Source organism: Canis lupus, chromosome 1 (assembly GCF_048164855.1).
Source record: "Canis lupus baileyi chromosome 1, mCanLup2.hap1, whole genome shotgun sequence".
NCBI lineage: Eukaryota > Metazoa > Chordata > Mammalia > Carnivora > Canidae > Canis > Canis lupus.
This window is the reverse complement of record NC_132838.1, coordinates 99183783-99192933: the sequence shown is the minus strand read 5'-3', so window position 1 is coordinate 99192933 and position 9151 is coordinate 99183783. Positions and strand designations below refer to the sequence as shown.

Genomic DNA, 9151 nt, shown 5'->3' with positions numbered 1-9151 from the left:
TCTTTCTATTTTTCAGTCACAATAATTTCAACTCTCCTATCTTTGAATCCATTTATTCTTTGTTCTGCTTTCTCAAATCCCCTGTTGAATCCCTCCAGTAAATGTTTTAAATTTCAGTTATTGTATGCACCAGCCTAGGATTCTCTCAAACTATCTATCAATTGATGAGAGAGAGATTTGGTATGAGGAATTGGCTCATGTGATTATGGGGGCTGAGAAGTCCCATGATCTGCTGTCTGTAAGCTGGAGACTCAGGACAGCAGGAGGTGTAATTCATCCCACATCTGAAGGCCTGAGAACCATGGGAGCCAATAGTGTAATCCCAGTCTGGGGACTGCATACAATGAGATGAGATGTCCCAGCTCTACAGTGAGACAGAAAGGGGCTGTCTGAGCAGCACCCTCCCCAGGCTCAGGCACTGTAGTCAGTGCACTTGGTCATCATGGACACTCTAGGGGTAGGTGTCATGATGCCACTGACAGTGAGTCCACATCAGGAGGGCTACTTGAGGAGACTGCGGGTAAGTGTGGGAGCCGTGCTGTGCTCGGTAACAATGTCTGCCCTTAAAGGAGATGGGGGAGGTGTGCAAGGTCTTATGTTTGTCATCATATTCTATGACCAACTTAGATCCTTTTGCATCTGGAGAAATGGAACTCAGATTTCCACATCTGGCCCATGGCAGATTAGGGCTTTGGACGCAGAACCCGGTGCTCTGTGATCCTATATTCTAATGACCTCTTGCTACATAACAAACCAGCCCAAACTTTGGGGTTTAAAACAATAATTTTATTGTGCCCAGAGATTCTGTGGGTCAGAAATTCAATCAGAACACAGTGGAGACAGCTTGTCTCTGTGATACAATGTCTGGTGTTTCAGCCAGAAAGATTCAAAGGGCTTTACAGAGGCTGAGATAGTGGGGTTGAGAGGACCACTTGGTGACAGCATGCTGGTGCCAACAGTGCCAGGGCGGCTGGGTTACAGGCTCCATGGGTACTGTCAACTGCACTGGTTCTCTGGCCTCAGGGTGATGAGACTCTTTCCACAGCAGTCTAGGGCTCCAAGGTGGGAGTTCCAGCAGGGAAGGGGGAAGTTGCATGGCTTCTTGTGACTCAGCCCCCAAAGCTATCACATCACTTCCCCTTTTTCCTTGTTCAAAGCAGCTACAGCCCACCTGGTTCCAAGGAGGGGACATAGACTGCCACTCTATGCAGGAGTGTCAGAAGGTTTGCAGCCAGATTTTAGAATGGAAATTGCATTCTCTGAACTGGTACCAGCTTCCAGATGGGGCTATCCAGCAGCCAAAGAGGAGAACATGCTTCAGGCACACCTGGAGGCAGGATAATGATAGGCACTGTTCTGCCCTGTGCTGGCAACACCATCCTAAGAGACAGTCACAGAAGTAATGACCCTGAGCTAGGGCTGTGAAGTTCTGAGAAACTGTCAGGGGAAGAAGGAGATGGAATCTTGGTTATCAAGCACCTACTATGTGTCAAAAACCTTACCAACAATGCTGTAGGATATCAGAGGACAGTGTAATGGGGGCAGGATAGTGTTTGGGATACATGAGTGCTCATTACCAGTGGTGTTATCATTATTGCTTCATGTTTCCTAGGGAAGGCTTTATGGATCACTGTCCCTCTACATGTGGTCTGAGGACAGAACACAAAGGGTGTGGTCCATGAACTTCAGGGAACTACACATTCCTGACACCCCACTGCATGTGACCATGTCTGCACCACATCTAAGGGCTAGTTGCTGTGATGACTAGCTCTGGTTTTCTCATCTCTCTGGGCCTCAGTTTCCCTGGCTGCTAGCCCTCAGGTGGCCTTGTAAGCTCTGACTGCCTATGACCTAGCTGCTCCAGAGCTCTTAACAGTCTGTAAAGAGCAAACAATTTTAATTTGATAGGGTCCAATTTATAAATTTGGTAGCGTCCAGACTAAGGACACTGGTCCTAGATCCTAAGACTTTCCCCTGAGTTTTTTCCTTGAAATTTCATAGTTTCCATTTTACCTTTAATCTATGATCCATCTTGAGCTTCTGTTCATATTAGGTATGTGGTTTAGATCGGGGCTTCCGGTTTGCCTGTGGATGTCCTATCGCTCCAATGGCATTTGTGGAAAGGCTGTTAGTCCTTCCTTTGTGCATTTGGCAATCACCCCTGCCCTTGGTGAGGCTCCTGCCAGGTCCCTGTTGTGTCCTGTGGATCCCTGTGTCCTGTGTCTCTCCCCCTGGCATCACCCCATCCTCTTTGCTGTGATGACAGAGGGAGGCTTACTGTCAGGAAAGGGGCTTCTCCTGCGTGGTCCCTCATCATGGCTGCCTAGATTCCCTGGGCCTGTGCTATCCACATACATTCTGGAATGAGCTTGTTTGCATGGATCAAAAACCCATTTGGGTTTCTGATAGGAATTGCATCAATATTATAGGTCAGTTGAGACTGACTTCTTCACCATGCTGAGTCTTCCAATCCATGAGCATGGTATGGCTCTACATTTTATTTAGATCTTGTTTGTTTTTTTTTTAAACCAGTATTTTTAAATTGTCAGATTCTGTACATATTTGTTATACTTTATACCTTTGGGGGCATGTAAATGATGTATTTTTATTTCTATGTTTACATATTTATTGTTAGTATATAGCAACACAGTTGATTTTTGTGTGTTGGTCTTGTGTCCTCTTGGCCTGCTGAGCTCAGTTAGTTGTAGGGAATTTTTTTCTGTATATTCTTTTGGGTTTTCCACATAGACAGTCATGTCATCTGCGAATAGGAATGGTTTAAATTCATCCTTTCCAATCTGTGTGCCCTTTCCCCTTGCCTTCATGCAGTGACTGGAACCTCCAGGACTATGTGAAATGACAGTGATGACTGACCCCAAATTTAGAGGGAAAGGACCACAGTCCTTTGCCATACCATTAAGTATGATGTTAGCTGTAGGGTTTTTGTAGTAGGCCTTCTTGGGCAAGCTGAGTGGTTCCCCCTCTATTCCTAGTTCCTTAAGTTTTTATCATGAGTGGGTCTTGGATTGTATCAAGTGGTTTTCTGCATTGATTGCTGTGATCATTTGACTTTTCTCCCTAATCTTTGGATGAGGTTTATTATTCTGATTGTAGAATATTGAACCAGCTTTGCATTCTTGGAATAAATCTCACTTGTTCATGGCGTATAATGCCTTGTGTTACACTGCTGGGTTCATTGGCCTCATTTGTGGAGAATCTTTGCATCTGAGTTTGGTAGAGAAATTGGGTTATCATTTCCCTTCTCTCCTTTCTCAAACAGTCCTTATCTGGGTTGGGTGTCAGGCAGTGACAGGACTCCTAACAGAAGTTGGGAGGTACTCCAGCCTCTGTTTTTGGAGCGTCCCTGCATAGAAATGGTTTCCATTCTTCTTTAAGTGTTCATTAGAATTCTCTAGCAAAACATCTGGGCCTGGTAACTTTTTTCTCGGAAGCTTACAAATTACCAACTCAATTTATTAAAGGTTATAGGATTATATAGTTTGTCTCACTTGTCTCAGTGAGTTTTCATAGTTTGTGGTGTTTGAGAAATTACTCTCTTGTTCTTTCTCTCCGTTTTTTCTCAGTTGTTGAATTTATGAGGCTAGAATTGTTTGTAGAATCCCCATCATCATGTACATGGTTTCAGTATGTGGAGTGGTAGTGCCTTTTCCATTCCTGATGTGGGTTATTTGTGTCTACTCTCTGGGTATTTTTAGTATTGCCAGAGGATGATCTCTTTTATTGGTTTACTCAAAGAGACAGCTTTTTCCCCCATTAAATTTCTATACTGTTTTCTTGTTTCAATTTCATCCATTTCTACTCATTATTTTAAAATTAAAAACATTTTAAATTCAAGTATAGCTGAGGTATGATATTAAATTAGTTTCAAGTATACAGTGTAGTGATCAGCAATTATGTACATTATGAAATGTTCTCCATGATAAGTGCATTACAATATTATTGGCTGTATTCTCTATGCCACACTTTTCATCTCATGACTTATTTTTTTTTTTATAAGGGGACACCTATACATCCTAGTCCCCTTCACCTATTTCACTGACCTCCCTTGGGCAATTGCCAGTTTGTTCTCTATGAGTCTATTTCTTTCTCTCTTTTTAGTTGTTATTTATTTGCTCATTCATTTGTTTTATTTTTTAGATTCCACATACAAATGAAATCATATCTATTTGTCTTTCTCTGTCTGGCTTATTTCAATTAGTGTAATATCTTCTAGGTTCATCCATGTTGTCACAAATGGCAACATTCTATCTGATAAGGGGTTAATATCCAAAATATGTTAAGAACTCCTATGACTCAACACCAAAACACCCAGGTAATCCTATTAAAAATGGGCTGAAGTCATGAACATTTTGTTTGTTTGTTTGTTTTGTTTTATTTTTATAAATTTATTTTTTATTGGTGTTCAATTTGCCAACATATAGACTAACACCCAGTGCTCATCCCGTCAAGTGCCCCCCTAGTGCCTGTCACTCAGTCACCCCCACCCCCCGCCCACCTCCCCTTCCACCACCCCTAGTTCGTTTCCCAGAGTTAGGAGTCTTTCATATGAACAGACATTTATCCAAAGAAGATATATAGATGGCCAACAGACATGTGAAAAGATGCTCCACATCACTTGGCATCAAGGAAATACAAATACAGGTTTTGATGTGGCATCAAAACCACAATGAGATACTACCTGACACCAGTCAGAATGGCTAAAATCAAGAACACAAGAAAAACAGGTGTTGGTGAGGGTGTGGAGAAGGAGGAACGCTCTTACACTGTGGGTGGGATGCAAACTGGTACAGCCACTCTGGAAAACAGTGAGGAGGTTCCTCAAGAAGTTAAAAATAGAAACACCATATGATCTCTTAATATCTCTCTGTAGATTATTTCAACATCTTTTAGTATGCTCTTTTGACTTATGTACAATGTTTTTGAACAAACTATAAAGTGTAGAAAACCTAATTCCCTGTAGGTTCATTACCTTTCCCATTTAAAGAACAGATCTCAAGTATTTCTTCTTCATACACTGAGCACCACATCAGATTACAATTTTTGCTTCAATCGTCAAATATGACCTAAAAACTAATGAGAAGGTAGTTTATTACATTTGCTTCTATTTTTAGCCACATCAATGTTGTTCTTTCCTTTTTGACATTCTGAACTTCTGTTGTTCTCAACTGCTTAGTGTGAGATCCTTTGTTTCGCAGTGATAGCTAACTAGTACAGATGAGCAGAAGGACTGCTCTGGGCACAGGAAAGAGCCTAAACTAGGGCCTTGTGATGGGATCAGGCCCGAGATGCCCATGGGGGTGTGTCATGGGATGAGGCCAGGGGAGCTGGTGTGGCCTCCTGACCGGGCTGGCCCTCTGAGGCTCTCCATAGACAGAGCTGTTGGTGGGGACGTTTCTTGGAGGAAGTGCAGATAGTGCATCCCCCCGGCTTCCTGCACGTGATGGGAAGTGTCCGCCCTGAGCACAGAATGGGGGCGTCCAGCTGGCCCTCCCCAAGCTGCTTCTTGTTTATGTTGTGTTTTGTTTTTTCTGGGTTCCTCATTTACAGTCACCAGATGTTGGCTGCTTTCAGACACGCTGGCTGGCGCTCCTGGGGTTCTGCAGGAGAGACGCTGCCCAGTGATCCAGAGAGTTATAAATGAGTCCATTAAGGGAGGTGGATTTGCTAAAAGGTTGTCTTCATTCCACCTGGTCTGAAGCAGCCTTCATGTGATGGATGGTTTCAGAGCCTCCGACACATCTTAAACCTCGGTGCAGTATTAATGCCTCAAAAGTTTCCAATTAAAGTCAAATGGCTCTTGGCAAAGTCCAAGGCATTTTCACTAACTAAAATAAATACCTGGGCAAGCTCCACGGTTTATGCCTTCTTCACGCGGTTGAGGATAAACAGCTAGGAGGCCGGGGTTAGAGGCATGTCAGGGGCTGGAGGCCCAGCCAGCCCGTGGAAGTCACCGAGAGCTCCACGCGCCTGTGGGCCGGGAAGGGAGTCGTCTCTCCACAGGCTCTGGGCTCAGGGGTCCTATCACCCCGTCCCTGTGAGACAACCAAGGTCAGAGGCAGGCACGAGGGTGAGGGCCAGCGGAGCAAGGCGGGGACCCTGAGGAGGGCACCCATAGTCAGCCCTCGCTCCGCTCCCTCCTGCTGCCCCACGAGCCCCCAGGACCAGCGGATAAGGAGGTGTGTGCAGCCGCTGGAAGGTGTGCACGGGGAACCTGTGGGTGTGTCAGAGCTTTGCTGCCTCCTGGTGCGGGTAGGACCTCCATGTGCAGGGGGGCCTGGCCGCTAGGACCCCTCCTCCCCTCTGCCTCCTTCTCATCCCTCTCTCTGGGGACTCCCAGCCACCCTACTGCTCCTGGGCACATGCAGGGTCACTTCCACAGCAGCTGGACTCCTGGTGTTGCTGTGAGACCGGGTGAAATGCAGGCTTTCTGCTCAAGGAGAAGCCACTCGGGAGAGCCAGCGTCTGTTTTGGGGACAGCAGTGACCCCGCAGTGGGGGGTTGATAGGAACACCTAGGAGGGCTGGCGTGGACACCTCCACCAGGAGGGCTGCCCCCTGCCCTCTCTCCTGGCCCCAGGGGTTTCTCTCTTCTTCCTCCAGGAGGCTCCACATGTCCACTGACCAGAAGAAGGCTATCCCTCAAGGGACTATGCCCAACCCAAGCAGCTTCAGCCTCTGGTGCAAGAAGGGTTAACACAGTCCCAGGTGCATCCAGAAGGGTCCCACCAGGGGGCTGGCCGGGGAGAAGAGGGGCACTCAGGCCTGGAAGACCCACACAGCATTGCAGGCTGGGGCTCAGGCAGCCACGCATCTGTGGTCCTGACAACATGCAGGTCTATGTCATGGGAGCTCACAGGGGTGGTGCCAGGAGCCCGTGGAGGGGTGTGGGCAGCTGCCTGCCTCCCGCTAGGTGCCCCCATGTCCTTCTTGGTCTCTCCCTGCCCAGGGTGCCCCAAGCATTGGGTGACACCTTGCCAGGTCAGCAGGGTGCTCTGAGGGCCCCTCTGCTCCTTCCCTCTTTCCTTCCACAAGTGCAGTCCCAACATGAGCCCGTTGCCCCTGCTGACCCCCAGAGGGCCCAGCAGATGCCCCCCGATGGCCCTGTTCTCCCTCTCAAGCCTCCAGATCCCATTCTGGTCCCAGCCACACATCTGCAGTGGACTTCCCTCTGTGTCCTCTGCGGGGGCCTCTCCATTGGCTCCGCACAGAGGAGATTTCTTGTTTTAGGGCTGTTTATAGAACAGGCACTGTGTGCCCGGGAGGGGCCTAGGTCCCACTGAGGTCTGAGCCCTTCCCAGTGGATGTGGAAGCTGAGACCAGCCAGATAGCCAGGTCTAGCTGAGTTGGGGGGTCAAGCCCCGCCCTGGGTACCTTCATCCTCGCTGACCTGAGCCCTACACCTGCCCACATCCCCCCAGCCCCACACAAAGCCTCTGGACTTGCTGCCACTTCCAGCCCTGTCCCCAGGATCTTAGCCTGCACATCACAGCCAGGGCTCCAGAGCACAGCCTCCCAGAGCCGGCAGTGGTGGAAGCTGGGGAGGTGGGGGGGGGGGTGGGGGGTGGGAACGGACCCTGGGGAGCCTCCCAGAGAAAGGCTGTGGCCTTGGGGTTTAAGGAAAGAGCAAATACGGAAAATACGGTCGTGTCTCTTACCCTGGAGCCCGAGACTGGAGCAGCCAACAAGCCATTCCTGCTGCTTTCCTGGTCATTTTGTGACATTTGTGAGCAGTATTGTGACCATCTTGAAAAGTATGGGACGTAGAGGCGAGGGCGGGGGTCGCTGGGGGAGGGGCTTGGTGGGAGAGGGCTGGGGGGAGGGCTGGGGGGAGGGCTGGAGCCAAGCAGATCCCTCCCCTCTCCGCAGCGGTGAACCTGCCCGCGGGGCCCCATGGCCGGTCTGGGGTCAGGCGGCACAGCTGACACCTGCCCACGGCCCCGCGCAGCCCCGCTCCCAGGCGGGGACCACCCTGGGGCACCGGGGTCCGCGCACGAGCATCCCCAGGACCTTTCTCGTGGCGGCGACCGTGTGGGGCAGCCACGTGTCCCCGACCGGAGGGGGGACAAATCGCGCAAACTCCCCCAGTGAAAAGCGCACGGCGCTGCGGGGCGGCCTGGGCCACCCAAGAGGCCGTGGGATGTCCACCCGCGGAGTCTGCGGTGGCGCTCGGCGGTTAGGGGCGCGCACGCGAGGGTCCGGGGCGCGTCTGCAGGAAGCGAGGACGGTGACCCTGCGCCCCGGCAGCGGCCGCCCAGGTGGGACCGGGAGGCCCAGGGGGACAGGCAGGCCCGCTCCTGGGTGTTGTCTACACCGCAAGCATGTCGTAAGGGATCGCTGCTGTGAAGTAGTGATCTGAAGGAGTTTCGGAAGGTGTCTGCGCAGTCACGGCCCCCGCTCCGCCTGAGACGCCGGCCCCGCAGGTCTGTCCACTGTCTGTCCGCACACCCACTAGGCTGGCTCTGCGGCCTCCACTGCCCAGGGGTTCCTGCCCCAGCCCTGGTCACCGGGCTCTGTTCCCCGTCCTCCTCAGAGTCAGCGAGGGGTCATAATAAGCTATTCTGCTTCAGCTTCAGTGTTCCTCCGTCTTGTGGCGGTCAGCTGTCCCCGGGCCTCACCCCTCCCACTCCCCTTCACGGGACCTTGCCCAGCACCCCAGCTGCCAGGGCGCAGAAGTCCTGGTGGCTCACGGGGACCAGTGTGGACACGCGGCAGTAGCTGTCAGGTCCCCACCTGGCGCCCTCACCCTTCTTGCCAGGGATGTGGCCTCCACCTGGCAGGGCCAGCTTCTCCCCCTGCACCCAGGCCCCTTCTTCCCTGCAAAGCGGCTCTGCAGTTGGGACACTGCCTGGGGGCACCCCACAGCACGGGGCACAGCTGTGACTCCAGGAACAGAGGATCGTCCTCAGTTCCATCTCCCTATTCCCGACCTGCCCACAGTCTACAGCTGGCCGATGCTCACCAGGGCATCCCCACACTGAAGGTTGTGTAGAAGTCCTGACCCCAGGGCCTCAGGAGGTGCCCTTGCTGAGAGATGAGGTGTTTACAGATGCCAACTAGTTAAGACAAGGTCACACTGGTGGGTGGGGGGACACCTAACCCAACATGACTGTTGTCCATCTAAGAAGAGGAGA

The 9151-nt window shown here is 50.7% G+C and overlaps 1 long non-coding RNA gene across 1 annotated transcript; it reads right to left on the bottom strand.

The window, feature by feature from the left end:
* Positions 1-773: 773 nt before the first annotated feature.
* Positions 774-8186, bottom strand: LOC140641750 (uncharacterized). Its single transcript, XR_012038349.1, has 3 exons — positions 7676-8186; positions 4991-6053; positions 774-1437 (listed from the first exon to the last, which is right to left on the bottom strand). It is a non-coding gene; the product is annotated as an uncharacterized lncRNA (long non-coding RNA).
* Between the last annotated feature and the right edge of the window lie 965 nt (positions 8187-9151).